We start from the raw sequence: 15261 nt of genomic DNA on the forward strand, positions 1-15261 counted from the left end.
GTCAGGCGTACTGCAGTGTGGGTTCACTAACAGAGAAGACGCGTTAACGGAATTCCGTTCCGGGAACCGGTCTTCATAACTTGAGTGGTCCCACCCCACCCAACCCAAGCCAAAACACACACAACACCAAAAGAGCGAAAAAAAAAACAGAAAAAAAAACTAGACTTTGCTGGGAGTTGAACTAGGCCCACACCGGTACCGTCGGTCCTCCGACGAGGTGCTTGACCCGTGCAGCCGACTCGTCCGCGAAAAACTGTGGCACTAAACCCCGTCATCGCGTTGCCGATCGGAATGCGCACGCACGTGAGAACAAAAAATAAGAAAATAAGATAAAATAAGGCGGCAAGTTGAGAAAAGGGCTCATGAAAGGACGGCGGGGCGGGCATGTCTCAGCCAATGGCCAAAGTTTGGCCTTTCCAGAGCGGCGAACCAAGCCGTGGCAAGCGGCACTGGCTCCAGGCCGGCCGGAGAGATTTTTGTCGCAACGACACATTTTTTCGGTACAAAACCGCGGGTGGCGCGGCTCGCGGCGCAACGGTTTCGAGTGTCGCGGGGCGTTATTTATGTGTTTCTCTCTCTCTCTCTCTCTCTCTCTCTCTCTCTCTCTCTCTCTCTCTCTCTCTCTCTCTCTCTCTCTCTCTCTCTCCTCTCTCTCTCTCTCTCTCTCCCCTCTCTCTCTCTCTCCTCTCCTCTCTCTCTCTCTCTCTCCTCTCTCTCTCTCTCTCTCTCTCTCTCTCTCTCTCTCTCTCTCTCTCTCTCTCTCTCTCTCTAAGGACTCGCTGCTTTATAGGGTTGCCGCCTCGCGGTACGATTGTTATTACCATTACAGCCCTTGTAAATTTGCAGCTGCAGGCGACCGCCGCAGCGGACGGCAACCCTAGCCTCTCCCCCGCCCCGATAGAGCCGTGTCTTTTGCCGCCTCATGAGACTTTTATGGCCCGGAGAAGGATGGGGATGCGGTGTGTGTGTGTGTGTGTGTGTGTGTGTGTGTGTGTGCGTGCGTGACAGAGAGCGCGAGTGTCGCGACGCGTCTCATAACACATTCTGCGTGATGGGCAGGCGGCAGCAGGTAGACCACAAGAGAGAGACAGAGAAAGAGAGGGAGAGAGTGAGAGAGAGATACGGGTAGCAGGTGGCCGCGCGCCTGCGGAGTCGAGGGTAGGCAAGCGCGAGGCACGCGCGTTTTGCGGGACGGCCTACTCCACAGGCGCTCGGCGGGGGAGAGAGAGAGAGAGAGAGAGAGAGAGAGAGAGAGAGAGAGAGAGAGAGAGAGAGAGAGAGAGAGCGTGAATTATAGGAGAGGGGTGAAGAATTGATTGGGGAATAACCCGTCTTGTTCCCGGGACTTGACTCCCTGTCGACGGCGTGTGTGTGTGTGTGTGTGTGTGTGTGTGTGTGTGTGTGCGTGTGTGTGCGTGTCACGGGCACGCGCGTGGTCAGAGTGTGTCAGAGTGTGCGGGCGTGCACGCGAAATGGGTGTCGATGAACTTCTCGCCGCCGACGGGGCGGCTTGGGCGGCACCGCCTGCGCCACTTTGTCCGCCATAAGTTTGTCTCTGGAGGTGTTGTTGCTGCTGGCAGTTTGGCGTCGGGAAGCCGTTGTATGACTCACCCGGCTAAAACACTCTTCTCATCTCAGATTTTTAAATTAATTAAGTATATTGATGTGCGTGTGAAATGCGCAAAGGTAACTAGGCGACAACAGAGACGTTCTCTAACGCCTTTTTAATTTTTTTTAAAATGGTTTTTTTGGTTGCGCTCCGCCGCGCCCCGCCACGCAACGCGTGCAGGGATGGTACATAATGGCGGCATCGTTATACCAAACCGACGGAACGTCGGGGCGTCCGCGAGAGCCTCGCGAGAGCCTCGGCGAGACCCGAGACCTTATTAAGGCTTCCCGGCTCGCCTTTGCAGTGTCGCGAAGCGCATAGCCGCTGCACTCGGAGACGCGAGGCTGCAGAGTCGTTCTCGTCGCTCCGTCTCTCTCGCACCCACGCGCCTCGACTGCGAGAGAGACAGAGCGACTCTAGAGCAGCGCGGAGGCCGCGCCCAGTGCCGGATCTTGGATTGTCTCCTCGTTTTTCTAACCCGATTTTTGTTTACCCCAGCTTGCTGGCTTGGCAGTGGAGTGACTTGTGTCTTCTCGGCGCTGCGAGCGACGCTCCGCCACCAGCGGGCTGGCTCCGAAAAGCGCTCCGTCTCTGTCGCACTCCAAGGCCGCGCTCAAAAGGCGCGAGAGAGGCAGCGCGCCCGAATCAGACTGCAGCCTTACTTCAATTAAGCGCCGTTCTCTCTCTCTTTTTTTGCTGTTGTTGTTGTTTGCGCTGCACCGTTTTTCGTTGAACCGGCCAACGCGGAGACAAGAATACGAATGCCGCATCATCTGCTGAAGTTGGTGCCTTTCTTGCCACTCCGCCCGCCGGCCCGGCGCCACTGCCTTTTACAGTGATGTTTATTCGGCGAGTTTCAGTGGCTGGCAGGCCTACAGCGTAGCGCCCACACGAGCCCCCTTTTTGTTGCTGCTATTGTTGTTGTATTCATTATTTCGGGTTGGTAGGAACGAGAGCGGGGGGCAAATCTTGTCATCATCCCCCCCTCCCCCTCCCACTCGGCGCCTGAATGGCGGGAAAACGGTCGGGGCGTGAAGGCGGGAAGTGGTGGTAATTGTATGGAATTCTGGCCTTCCTGCTCTGTGATCGAACCCAAGGGTCCGTGACGCCTTTATTTATTTGAGTTTTCTCGGTCTTGCCTTGACAAGAGATGCAAACATTTCGGAGGTGTTGGGAAAGACGGGAGCCAAGTATACAAAACCATGTATTTTTTCATTTTTTTTCAGCACAAATTGTGATAATTTTATTTTATATTTTAAAATGATTTAAAATGGGTGTCTTTGCTGCAAAGTTTGTCTCCTCCTCGCGCATTAACATGGTGATTATATAAGAATTAGAAGAAGAAGAGGAAGAAGAAGGGGCCTGTAAGGCACTGTAAGGGCCTGGGGCGGGCACTGGGGTTCGTCGCGCCACGCCGCGCCACGCCGCGCGCCGTCCGTCGTCTTTCATATGAATTTCATTGGCCGTTTGTCCCCCTTCTTCACGGCGAGGCCGCGTCCCTTCCTCTCCATTTCCTCCCTCCCCCCCCCTAAATGTCTCTCCGGGCCCCGGCCGGCCCCAGCCGGGCCCGCTCGGGCCCTCCCGGACCGGCCTCGGATGCATGCCCATATCCCGGCGTCCTCACACAACCCCCCGGGCAGGGGCTCTCTCGAATCCTTGAACAGTCGTCGTTTCCTCTCCATTAAGAAACCCTTCGTAAACCTCGCGGTTTCCTTTTCGAGACGTTTAAAAGTGAGCGCAGAATGTTCAGAAGCAACCTCTCCGAAAATGAGCTCGTTCCGTCGTGGGGCGCTGATGAAGCCCTCCCTGGCCTAGAGAGTGCTGGCCTCGCTCTCTGTCTGTGACCTCCGTGCCCTCGCGAATATGGCCACCTCCGCGAAAATCTCGCCACCTTCACAATTAAACTTCCACTCGTTTTTTTTCGGAGGCTCGCCCCAAAAAGCCCAAGTGTGGAGCAATGCCCCCCTCCCGGCGTCCACTTCATCTTTTCTGCTTTTCTCTCTCTCTCCCTCCCTTCCTTTCCTTTTCGTTTACCTCAGCCATCACGCACACTGGAGGCCAAGCAGGGCGTGGCTGCTACATGCTTATCATCGCCACGTGTTTGTTACGTGTGGACGGAAACAAAATGAGATTGTTAAGAGATATTACGCGCCTGGCGCTGTAAAAAAAGGAAAGAGAGAGAGACAGAGAAGGCGCAGTGTCGGGGCAGAGCCCCCATGTAACGGAGTGGCCACGCCCGCCCCTTCGCCCGATGAGTAATAAACAAGGCCGGAGGGACTTTCTGTGATTACCTAGAACGCCAAGCTGTGCGTCGAACTGGCCCTCCCTTCGTCGTAAAAGTCAGGTGGTCGGATTTGTTGGCATGTTGGCAGTCAACAAAAACATCGCGACATTTCCAACAGTGTGATGCGGCGAAGAAAAGAAGCTAGACTGCCTTTGTGCACGCTTTGTGTCGTCGGCGTGTCGTCGCCGTGGGCCCCGTATGCAGGCCGCGGGGTGCGCGCGGTGCCGCGGACTGATGCAGGACGGTGTCTCCGTCTCTCTCGCACGCGCGCGGGACGACCCAAGGGGTGCGAGAGAGACGGGGAGTCTGGATCGATGGGTATCGGCGATGCACGGCGCACTCATGTATTACTTGCCCTGCTGGCGTCACTCGCCTTGACGAGAAGCTTTCCAAAGCGGCAGTATTTAAAAAAAGAGAAAAAGAAAGTCCTAGACCTACGTGTTTATTCTCATTTTCACATCCTCAAATGTGTTCCAACCAAACGCTGTCTGCTTTTCACTCATTCGGTTTGCCGCTCGTACGTCCGGAGTCTCCGCCCCCGCTAAGTAGCCCAGCGCGTAGCGGAGCATTGCGGAGCGTTGCGGAGGGACGAGCTGGCTTCCTACCTCGGGTAGCTCAGGAATAGGGATGGCTACTCACAGCCAGTGCACCTGCAGGGGGGCGGGGGAGGGGGAAACCACACCACTTGGAAATAATGAGCCCTTGGCTGGTCCATGCACAGTACACCGTCCCAGTCCCTGGCCGAATCCGGATGCTACGCTCCGTGCTGCTAAAATAGGACAGGCCGGCCAGGGAGCGAAACGTCAAAAACATTTCAAGAAACAGCTTAATCGAAGTTTGATTAGCCTGACACTTGGGGTTTGACTGCAGTGTTGGACGTCACCGAGTCCGCCTGCCGGCGACGAGGCAGCCACGGCGGCCTTGCCTGGCCTTGCCGCAATGACCCGGTTTGAATACGGAATCAGGCCGGCAGCACGCATGCTGCATATAGTGCACATGCCAGTACGCGGAGGGACGGACCTCAGCCAGCCCCGACCGCGCCGCGCCGGACTAGCTGGACCCGCCTCGCTTAGGGAAATGTAACGGGCCTTTTCTTTGTATTGCTGGGGGTCAAGGAACAAAAACAGGAAGGATAATAACCCGGCAGCGCGCGCATATTTAGAAACTGCGTCGCTTGGTGCACGCTCATCACAGAGAGAGGGAGAGAGAGGGTGCTGGCATTTCGAATTCTCCGCCACCTGCCCGCTGACCCGAGGCCTTCGAAGCGCGCGGTGCGAAGATGACCCGGGGTATGGAAAACTCAGCAGTAAAGCGCACGCGGCTCGATGAACTTGCACAGAGAGAGAAAGAGAGAAAAAAAGTCGGGTGCGGAGGGCATGATTGTCCGTGCGTTTCTTCTTTTTTTGTTTGCCTTTTTACGACCCGATATATAAAATTGAACGTGCTGGGCGGGGAAGGAAGGGGATATATATATCTATCTCCTCCGCTTCATCGCGGCTTCTGAGGACATAACGGTGTTGTTGGCAGTTCTTTTTTCGTTTTTTTTTTCGCAGTGGACAAATGACTGTAGGCTTTGGCGATAAGGTAGCCGTGCGGTGCGTGCGGTGGACTCGGAATTACACTGTGTTTTTGTGAGAAAGCGTTTATGAGGGTAGATTTGTCGGATAGTGTGTGCGTGTGAGGGCGGATTTGTGAGAATATGGGTGCGTGTGTGTGTACGTTGGTGTGCATGCCGCGTCTTAGGGACGCCCCGGTGCCCCCGCTTCCTATCCTCATACACTACTCATCCGCTTATGTGGCTGCAACTTGTGCCGCACAACTAATTATTCAAAAGATTACCTCTCATTGACGCTGCGGGCCCGTTCGGGGTTCCCGTCGGGGTTCCCGTCGGGGTTCCCGTCGGGGTTCCCGTCGGGGTTCCCGTCGGGGTTCCCGTCGGGGTTCCCGTCGGGGTTCGAGGTCCCGGTCGACGGTGGCGCCGCGGCGCGCACGGCGGCGAACCGCACAACTGTTGCCTCCAAGGGGGCGCAGGGCGCAGCGACGCGGCAGCAGCACGCCAGGAAATCCCGCCTCGGGGGAGACTTAGACAAACTGTTTCCAGCTTTCATGAGATTATGTCGTGGCCGTGCCCCCGTGGCGCCGCGGCGCCGTGGCGCCCGCCGCGCCCGCAGGCAGCGAAATGATTGGAATTAACCTGACGAGTTTATGATTATTAGATATATTTTCTGATTACTCCGCGGGAGTCGAAGGAGGATCGACTTCCGCGGCGCGAGGTCTGCTGCACAGACCGCGCTGTGATTTCGCCCGGACCGTCCGAGCGGCGGGCATGCCTCAAAGTGCAGGCACAAATGAAAAAGATGCGGTATGAATTTAATCAGTCTGACCGACACGGGCGGCCGAGGTGTGGTCTGCGGCCGCTGCCGCCATTGGTTGCCCTTTCAAAGTGTTGGCCGCTCTTCCAGGCCCACGCTTTCCCAGGACCAGGCCAACACATTTTCGACTTTCCCCCCCAAACCATAATTTCAGCCACAACAAAGGCAGCCCCTTCCGTTTCTTGGACGCTGGCCTATGTATATCTGTGCGGCCGCGTGCATAGCAGACGCTGCCACCCCCTCCTCCTTCTTCTTCTTCTTCTTCTTCTTCTTCTCTTCTTCTTCTTCTTCTTCTTCTTCTTCTTCTTCTTCTTCTTCTTCTTCTTCTTCTGCCAAGAATACTTTAAATATTAAAACACAATTTTATTTTATTTTTCAAAAAAAATAAAATAGAAATGAAAGTTTGTGTACGTTTGGGCTTTGACTGAGGCCAGCAGTCCGCCCCCAGGTTCCCGGCGCGTGGAGTTCCACGTGCGGCAGGCCGCCAGGCACACTGCCTAAGTGGACGGAGTGGCCGGCCGGGGCCGGGTAAATACGACTTGTAATCGAGACCCCCTGATCCCCGTGCGGCCTCCCCCGGCCATCCCGCCCATCATCTCTCTCTCGCTCTCCCTCTCCCTCTCCCTCGGCCAGCCCCCCAGACGGAAGTGGCTGGCTTGCTGTGACAAAACAAGAGTGGAGAGCTCCTTGACAAAGGAGGGGTCGTGGCAGCCGGGCAGGGCTCGGCAGGGCAGGGCCAGGGCAGGGCGTGGCGCCGGGCCAAAGGTGTACCGAGAGCTTTGACCGTTGCGCCGCGCCGTGTGGCTACCTCTCCCCCTCCCCCCCCCCTCTCTCTCTCTCTCTCTCTCTCTCTCTCTCTCTCTCTCTCTCTCTCTCTCTCTCTCTCTCTCTGTCTCAGTCCCACCCTGTCTTTGTGACTATTATTTTTCACTCCATCTTTCACTCGCTCCACACTTTTCCTCGTCACCCTGTCTCTCTCTCTCCCTCTCACTCCTTCATCCATTCTCGTTTGCCTCCCCTCCCGCTCCCCCTGGCGGTGTTTGCCTCCGCCAAGGGCCGGCCCGCCACTGATTTGCAGCGAGTGGTCCCCGAGTAGTGCGGTGGAGTGGCGCAGGGCGGCGCGGGGCCACAGCGCGCTGAGTGGACGCGTCAACCCGCGAATCTGCGCGCCCAGCCCCTGTCCGCCAAGGCGCTTCTTTGCGACCGTCTCGCGCAGAGTCATGCGTTCTGCGACTTCACTTTTCTCAAAATTTTCTCTACGAGGAAAACGCAGGCTGTTTTTTTTTGCCGAGCCCGAAAAAGTCTCGGGGTCCATGAACTTGCCTTTCGCCGGCACGCCCCGGCACGCCCCGGCACACAGTGGGCCAGAAGACTGGTGGAGGCGGATGAAACTCTAGACGCGTTTTGAGCTCTAGAGTCGCTAAACAGGACTCGAACTGAACGTGTGACCACACCAATGGATTCCCTGTTCGGAGAGCAATCCATTGATGGGGTCAGACGTTCGGTTTGAGTCCCATTTAGCGTCTCTGGACGCGTGTAGAGTTTTGTCCGCCACCGCCGGTCTTCTGGCCCACTGTGCAGCAGGCCCCGGCAGGCCCCGACAGGGGGCACAGATGCCAGCCAATTGCGTCGCGCTCTCATACAAGGTTTGGCCCTCACTCACACACTCGCACCGTCACGTCGCACTAAGTGCACAGCGTTGTGTGCTCTCCTTGGTCGTGTGTGCGCGTGTGTGTATGTGTGAGAGAGAGAGTGTGTGAGTGTATGTATGTGTGTGGCTTTCTCGGCTCCCTGGCTGCATGCCTACGGCGGTGCCCGTCAGACCGTGGCCCGCCAGGTGAGCCCTGTAAGTCGTTTTCCGTGCCGGTCTCGAACCCGCGCCCCCTGTTGGCGTTTAATATACCAAACGGCACTTGGAATTTTTATTTTCCCGAAGTACCACTTGGCTTTTTTTCAGTCTTGAAGGGGAGAAGGGAAAAAGGTAACTAGTGGGATTGTTTTCGAGTTGTACCGGCATCTGTCGACACCATGGCAGTGTGTGCTGGTGGGGCTCTGAAATTATGCTCTGATTATCGCCGTCAACAGGTCCCGGAGTGAAGGGGGGTCAGCTTTGCGTCCGGAGGGACGGGACAGTTTGCGAAGGTCGCCTGACACTTCTGACATTTAATAGGTCCACAACACTGTGAGCATTCGACACGCAGTGGGTCAGGAGACCGGTGGAGGCGGCCGCAGACGCGTTTTGAGCTCCAGAGTCGCTAAACAGGCCGCTAAACAGAACGTGCGACCTCACAAATAATTTGCTCACCGAACGAGGAATCCATTGGTGGGGTCACACGATCGCTTCGAGTCCCATTTAGCGACTCTAGAGCTCAAAACCCGTCCGGGATTTTGACCGCTTCCGCCGGTCTTCTGGCCCACTGTGATGTGTGACGCCGGTGGGCGGTCAGTACTGAGCATAATGAGGGTGATTCTCCTCCTGGGCCCCACTTTACCCCTCCGCGGCGTTGAGCGGATTACGGCAATTTGGCGTGGGCAGTGTGGTGAAGGGAGGCCCCAAATATCACCCGGGGCTCTCTGCACCGTTGGCGGTCCGGGAAGGCACTTAGGCCTGTGACTGCTTGACGCTATCAAAAATATAAATTTAAGTGAATAGGCTAGAAGCCCGTCCACGCTCGCACCTGAGGTTCCCACTGTAGTGTCTTGGCCTTTGTTGCCTGAAAGGGTCCGTGCACAGTTTACCGAGGAGCGCACACCTCGACCTGTTACTCCGGGATCGTTCCGTTTGCTGAGTAAGTCGGGCAGGCGGGGCCGGCAGGACACGGAGGACAGTGGGGCAACCTGCTGAGTTAGTGGGACACGGTTGACCCTGAAGCCTGAATCTGCGGGGCTCAGACACGCGGGGGGAGGGGTTGGTCTTGCGGTCTCGCCAATTTGCGCCAGTGCTGTTGACTGCCCGGGTCTCCCTGACGGTCTCCCTGACGCCAGCAGTGGCTCGCGAGTTTGTGCCTCGGGTTTGAGGAGGGCAGACAAAGCAGAAGGTGTGGTGGTTTCCTCGTGAACGGATGCATTCCTGGCAATCACCGTCTGTGCAAGGACAGGGCAAAAATATTTTTCTTTTCATCGGCACGCGTCCTGTTTTTTTTTTTTTTTTTTTTCAAGCACAATCTTTAAAAGCTTGCTCAATCTGGTCTGTCTCGCCTTTCTTGGCAAGTCTGAAGGTCACTCGTCTACGTTGCGACCGAAAAGCGAAACGGAAGCTTTCCACCACTCCACTTGAGAGTGTACTCTAACCTGCATGGCACCCCCCCGCCAGTAATCACCCGCTGGCCCTGCTGCGGTGCGACGGGGACGGCCTGACACTCGTCACGTGACACTTGTCACGTCCTTCCACCTCATTTCCAACGTCGAAAAGGCCAAAAGGCCAAAAGGCGCGCGGGGCGTGAGGCGGACTCTTTCCCCTTCAGCGTCGTCGGTCCCCAGGGCGGCCCGCCAGGGCCCGCCACGGCCCGCCACGCGCGTCCCCTCCCTCCAGTCCCCCCCCTCTATTCTCTTGGAACCCTGCCGCGCCGTCCGCACTACCCCGTTGAACCCAGCAACCAGCAAATCATATTGCCTCCTCCCTCAGCTTTTCCTCGATGGGCTTTACGAGTCCCATCCCCGTATATACTATATCCCACCCCCTCCCCTCCACCCTCGGGTGGCGTGCGAGGTGTCGTACGTGCGTTGCCGCGCGCGGACGCGCTCCAACAGTCCCTGCCGCCAGTCGGCGGCTTCGCGGCCTTTAAGAATGGTTCTGTTCACTGGTGGCCTGGACGTTGCCCACGAGGAACGGAGTCTTTCCGCCACCGCCTCGGCCACGTCGCTGCGCTGTGTTGGCCTTCGCGGGGACGGTCTTCGCGGAGCGCAAAAGGTGCACGGTGACAACGTCTTTGATCAGGACGTGCAAACAGCACCTCTTGGCTGTCGCTGCGCTGCCGCCGGCATCGCGATGACCCCGGAGTGGGGCCTCGTAGCCTTGCGCCCTGCACTGTGTACTTAGCCCCCGAGACCTGCCCCCTGGCCCCGGGCCCCCGGCCCTTACTCACCTGGATGCATCCAAACACAGTGGCTTCTCGATCCCCTTTGTCGCCTCGCCGTGTCGCCGTCTGCCACGTCCAAACACTGCCAACATTTGTACTTGCTTTGGGACCAAGCCAGGTCGACATTTCCACTTCTTGAAATTGATGACGTCATTTAGCGCAGCAAAAAGTTGTCATCTGGTTTGATACCAATTTTGTAAGGAAAATTAGCCATGACATTTCCGTCAAGAAACCTCAGAGTTTTTCACAGTGAGGAAGTCCGTTGGTACGGCATAGCGACGGAAACGGAGGCCTCGTGGGGAAGTTTCGCGGGTTTTGCATTTGAATGGAATAACAAGGCAGCACGGACATAGGTTTTTTTCTTTCAGTGTGTTTTGATTCTAGCTTGGGGGCTGCCGCTGAAATTACCGGAGCCCGCTACTCGTTAAGCGCGGACCCCGTTACGTAATTCGTGAACGAGTCAGCACCGCCTGGTGACGAAAGCACGTGCAGTGCCTGGCCAGTTTCCACAACTCACAATACCAGTTTCCGCAGTTTCTTTTTAATTTGCTCGGTTTTTGTTGCAACGGCGCTTTGGAGCGGATCTTCGCCGCCCGAGCCGCCGATCTGATAGTCTCCGCGACGGGTTGTCGATTTATCAATAATCCGTTCGATCCACTTTGTTTTTTGCAAAGCTGCTGCTTTTTTTTCTGTCCGGGGTGCACGCACGGACTGGCCGACCTGTGAGGGGAGGGGAGGTAGCAGTGCGAGGGAGAGGGCCGGCGGGAGGCTGCAGTGCGAGAGAGAAGGACGCCGAGAGGCCCGCCGGAGAACGGAAGGCCAAATTAAGGAACAGCAGATGTGCTTCTTTTACAACTTCGATATTGGCGTAAGGAGATGCGCTGGCAGGCCATGGCGGGGCGTGGCAGGCAGGCGGACTGTGACAGTTGTTGGGTCGGTGCCTGATGTTTCTAGGGGTGGCCCGGCTGTCTTTGTCGCTCCCATTACTAGGCACTGGGATTGACAAGGACAGTGAGTGCACTGCCGCAATACCCTTCCTCCGCAAATAAACCCCAAGTTTATCTTTTAGAAGAAATAAAAAGTCGGAGTGAAAAGGTAAGACAGTGTAGTGCTTGCGCGGATCCGCGGAGGAGTCCTCCGGCGCGTCGAGGACGCTTCCGCGTCTGGAAAAATCCTTTTCTATAAACCTCTGCGCCACTTGACTTTCTTTCACCTCATTTCCGCCGGGTGTTTTTAATTGAATGAGAAATCAAAGGGCTGCCCCTTCAGAGAGTGCTGAAAGGGAGTTCATCTGCGCGTGCCGGCCTCACGGCCCCGCGGCCCCGGCTTGCTTGTCCGAATGAATTGCGTGCCGATCGCACAGATGGTGTCTGTCTTCTTCCGCTTGGCTTTTTCCTTCGCCGGGTCCACAGTAATATTTTTTTTATGGGCTTAGCTTTGAAGGATGGCACTAGGAATCTTCGTGGAAAATCCCACAGTGGGTCTTTCGGAACCCTACAACAGACCTTGAGGAGAAAGATGTCAATATGAAACGCAAAACCTCCCCGTACGATTGCCACAGCGCGACCTCCGGCCGCCCGAAAGTTGCTCTCAAGGTGAGGCGCGGTGGCTTGGCTGCCTCTGTGCCCTCGCCGCGAACCTGATATCTTATTTTCTCTTTCCATGCCGCGGCTGATTTTATTACGCCACAACAGTACTTTATCTCTCAGCGAGTGTACTACCAGCAGAAGGCCAGAATAACCCGCTGAGACCTTCACCGCCTGTGGAAACATTGAATCAGTGGGTGCATCGGTACTGACGGGGTGCTTTCTGAATTTTCCTCACAGCATTCAACTTTTGGTGGTCAGAACCACAGCTGTCTGGATTGAAGAGATCTTCGCACAAAGTGCTTCTTTGTGGACCGCTTTTCCTTCTACGTAGCGCTTTGCAGAGGGACGAAAGCTCTGGCGTCCCTGGCAAGGTGGCGGCAGTGGACCTCTGGACTGCAGTTTCGGAGCTTTGCGTGCTTCCCTGCCCGTATTGGTGGGCCTGATGCCCGGGCCTCTCCCTGGGCCTCTGCCTGGGCCCTCCTATCTCGGGAAGGTCCATCTCTACTGCTTTCCACCTCGGCTGTTTTTACTGGCGGTCCTGCCTGCCTCATTCGTCCTGCCCTCAATATGCTCAATCTTCGCGCTCCGTTTGCCTTTATTTACAGGCCCTGTCTCTGTTTATCTTGTATGGTTACTCGCAGGTGTCTGCCCGGATGAGATCGGCAAAAGGAAGGGCGTTTCGCAATTGGCAAAACCAAAGGCATCGTCATGCACGCATTTTTTTTACGTGTCTCCCGCAGAAGGACTATCCTGCGTCTCTCTCGCACTCGAGGGATGTTCCGCAGGTGCGAGAGAGACAGAGCCAGCCGCAGGGCGCGGCAGGCACGCTTGTTGCGCGCGTCCTGCTGAATCAACGGAACGTCTCGCAACGACGCGCTCCCCTCACCTGCAGACTGAGTCGTCGCTCTGTCTCTCTCGCACCTACAGGGCGCGCCCCACGAGTGTGAGAGAGACAGAGCGACGACTCCCGGAATCAGTCTCCTGGGGACAGACACGTTGCATTTATCGCGACCGTCTTTGTCTTTCTGCTTACCGCACTGTATTGCCGCGGAGCTTTCCGAAAGCTGTTGTCGGGAGCGGTCCTGCGTTCCCCTCGGGCACAGTGGGCCAAGATCGGTGGAGGCGGCCAAAACTCAAGACGCGTTCTGAGCTCCAAAGTCGCTGAACGGAACTCGAACCGAACGTGTGACCCCACCAATAGATTCCTCGTTCGGAGAGCAATCCATTGGTGGGGTCACACGTTCGGTTCGAGTCCTATTTAGTGACTCTGGAGCTCAAAACGCGTCCGGGGTTTTGGCCGCCTCCCTCCACCGGGCCTCTGGCCCACTGTGTGAGGGTCCGTGAAAGCCCTTCACCGAGCTTCTCGCGATGGCGTTCAAAGCCAGTTAACCGCGTTCGCAGCTGATGGTGTGTGTATAAGAGAGAAATTCATGCGCGCGTGTGTGTGCACCACTCAATCTCACTGCAGTGATGATGCGACGGGCTCCACACCTGTGAGCGAGTGAGAGAGCCAGGTGGAGTGGGACGGCTGTGGCTGGGGGTCGATGGTTCATTCGCGGTGTAATCCATTTTCCAGCACCCCGTGTTGCACTAGAAAAAGAAAATTTGAAAGATGGAACATTCTTTCACTCTCTGCAGCCGTGTTTGGATCCGCCAGGTGTGGGGAGTGGAAGTGTGCAGGATGCAGAGGGTCAACGAGGCCGTGACGAGGCCTGACAATGGAATCAAGTAGTCGGTGACGGCTGCGCTCGGCCCTGGCCACGGTCTGCCCTGGTCTGCCCTGCTGGGCACAGAACGAGGAAACTACGTCCGATTGCGCAACCAGTACTTCGGCCTGTGTGCTCTCGTCGTCAGCGCTGGCTGGGGGAACCGAGGCAGGAATTTCCTCGTGGCATGAACACGACAAAACCGGCCTTTGTAATAAAATCTTTAAAGGGAAGCGAAAGAGGAGGGGGAAATGTGCGGAAAAACGCGTGAGTCTACACTCTGTTGAGATTATTCATCCCATGAAAACAGCCGGGCCTTCGGTGCATTGGGGGATTGTTCGGCACTTTGGCGGCCCGAGAGTCGGATCTCGCTCCCTCTTCACCACCTGCCGCGCCAGACCCTCCCTTATTTAATCAGGAGCCAACAGGGGCATTCGTCTGACTCAACGTCCATGAATCGCCCCTCCAATGGCACCACACTGCAAAATCATAATAACAAGCTTTAAAATTTTGTTAGAAAATGAAAGCATGTGTGTACCTGTTGGACCGAAAGTGTGCTTGCTCCACAAGCGCACAGTGGGCCAGAAGACTGGTGCAGGTGACCAAACTCTAGAAGCGTTTTGAGCTCCAGAGTCGATAAATAGGACTCGAACCGAACGTGTGACCCCACCTCTGGATTGCTCTCCGAACGGGGAATCCATTGGTGGGGTCACACGTTCGGTTCGAGTCCTGTTAAGCGACTCTGGAGCTCAAAACGCATCTAGAGTTTTGTCCGCCTCCGACGGTCTTCTGGCCCACTGTGCAGCGCGCAAACGGCACGAGGCATGCCCGCTGTGCGATTAAGTGGGAGGCGAAACCGATTCGGGCGGTCTATTGGCACGGCTGGAGGACGCCGAAATGGGATTCGACTTCACCAATAAAGTCGAGCGCCAAAAATGGCGGCCGGTTGCCTGGAGAATAACCGGACGGCTTTGTTTACATTCAGCAGGTTGGATGCATCGGGTGAGTAAGGGAATCGGTTGAGCACCGGCCGGCAGTGCAGACGCTGTTCCGGCCTTAAAGGCGCCAGCCGGGCCGAGCGCACCGATGGAAGTGCAGTCCTGCTTCCCTCTCCCCTCACCCCCTCGGCCGTTCCCGAATCAATCGCACGTTTCGTAAAGCATTCGCCGTCCCGCTCCCACTTGACGGCTGTGAGGCTCTCGCCCTCTCACTCGCTCTCGACCGTGTTTGCCGAGTTTGTACTCGCCTCTCACGGCGCCGCCGGCAGGGAAACAAATACCTGGCCTTCCCTGAAAAAGGTGAGCGAAAATAGACCTTGGAAAAGCAAAATGCACATCGCAAATACCGGCAACGGGCGCGTTAACCCCATGTACTTTCAGCCGTTTAGCAGAGTAAAACCTAGAAAAAAGTCAAAAAATCTAAAAAAAAAAGTCTGCGAAATGAGTTGGTTTTGAACCCGTGATCTTTCTGCTGGCGTACTCGTTTACGGAAGAACATCCGCGCTTCGCTGTTGCCGTGAATGGAAACTCCTCCGCCCCACGGCCACTTTAGCCTAAGCGTTTCTCGGCTTTTTAAAACGGAGTCGACGTTCCTCCACATTGTGTGCTGATGTTGTTTGCCCG

General features: G+C 56.3%; 1 protein-coding gene across 4 annotated transcripts in view; it reads left to right on the top strand.

Annotated features, from left to right (window-relative positions):
- Window positions 1-15261, top strand: part of LOC117652142 — a 161952-nt gene that overhangs the window by 75998 nt on the left and 70693 nt on the right. The window lies entirely within an intron of this gene.

Source organism: Thrips palmi, unplaced genomic scaffold (genome assembly GCF_012932325.1).
Source record: "Thrips palmi isolate BJ-2018 unplaced genomic scaffold, TpBJ-2018v1 HiC_scaffold_10, whole genome shotgun sequence".
NCBI lineage: Eukaryota > Metazoa > Arthropoda > Insecta > Thysanoptera > Thripidae > Thrips > Thrips palmi.